The sequence below is a fragment of the Theropithecus gelada genome, chromosome 4 (assembly GCF_003255815.1).
Source record: "Theropithecus gelada isolate Dixy chromosome 4, Tgel_1.0, whole genome shotgun sequence".
Taxonomy (NCBI): domain Eukaryota; kingdom Metazoa; phylum Chordata; class Mammalia; order Primates; family Cercopithecidae; genus Theropithecus; species Theropithecus gelada.
This window is the reverse complement of record NC_037671.1, coordinates 3,217,491-3,218,667: the sequence shown is the minus strand read 5'-3', so window position 1 is coordinate 3,218,667 and position 1,177 is coordinate 3,217,491. Positions and strand designations below refer to the sequence as shown.

The following is a 1,177-nucleotide window of genomic DNA, read 5'->3' as shown; positions in this document are numbered from 1 at the left end:
TTGTTCCTGGTGATGAGTCTAAAATCTGTCGATTCTGGGAAATTTTCTTGAATTATTTTTTTGAATCCTCTGTGCCCCTCTGCTCCAAGAAACCAAAAGATTGTATCCAGGAAATTGCAGCTACTGGAGAGAGAAGGAGGATTTTAGAAAAGAAAAAACCAGAAACAAATCCTTGAATTCTGCCAAAATCGCAGCCTGATGTGGGCCTTTAAAACATGTAACATAAAAATGGCTTCCAAAAGAGCTCTGCTCACCCTGGCCAAAGGAGCAGAGGAGACAGTCATCCCTGTAGATGTCATGAGGTGAGCTGGGATTGAGGTCACCATTGTAGGTCTGGCTGGGAAAGACCCAGTACAGTGTAGCCATGATGTTGTCATTTCTCCTGATGCCAGTCTTGAAGATGCAAAAAGAGAGGGACCATATGACACGATGGTTCTACCAGGAGGTAATCTGGATTCACAGAATTTATCTGAGTCTGCTGCCATGAAGGAGATACTGAAGGAGCAGGAAAACCGGAAGGGCCTGATAACCACCTTCTGTGCAGGTCCCACTGCTCTGTAGGCTCATGACACAGGCTTTTGAAAATAAAGTTACTTTACTTTCGAAGTTACTGCTTGCTGAAGACAAAAATGATGAGTGGAGGTAATTACACCTACTATGAGAATTATGTAGAAAAGGATGACCTGATTCTTACGAGCCGGGGGCCTGGGACCAGCTTCGCGTTTCCACTTGTGATTGTTGAAGCTCTGAGCAGCAAGGAGGTGGTGGCTCAAGTGAAGACTCCACTCGTTCTTAAAGACTAGAGCAGGAAAAAAAAAAAAAAAAGACTAGAGCAGCAAACTGTGATGATCACTTAGATACCGCTAGGAACTATTCTCACTGTGTTCGCTTTAAACCAAACAATGGTAGGTTAATGTGTTCAGAAGCCGCTGTCATTACTGCTTTTGTGAAGTATAGTTGTGAAGTCACACCTACACAGATTTCTCAACCTACAAATTCTGTCTATACATTTCTGAGCCTTGTTCACAGAACAAACAGGGCATTTAGTAAACTAAAAAATAAAAATAAAAAAATCACTGGCTGGCCCCTGAACACTTGCATGAGCCAACTTAGGCCGAAGACAAAGATTTTAACTGAGATTAAAGCTACCACTCAAGAAACACTGGAGAAAACAGAG

At 42.5% G+C, this 1,177-nt stretch overlaps 1 pseudogene; it reads left to right on the top strand.

The window, feature by feature from the left end:
• Positions 1-228: 228 nt before the first annotated feature.
• LOC112623385 lies at positions 229-803 on the top strand (annotated as a pseudogene).
• Positions 804-1,177: the final 374 nt, after the last annotated feature.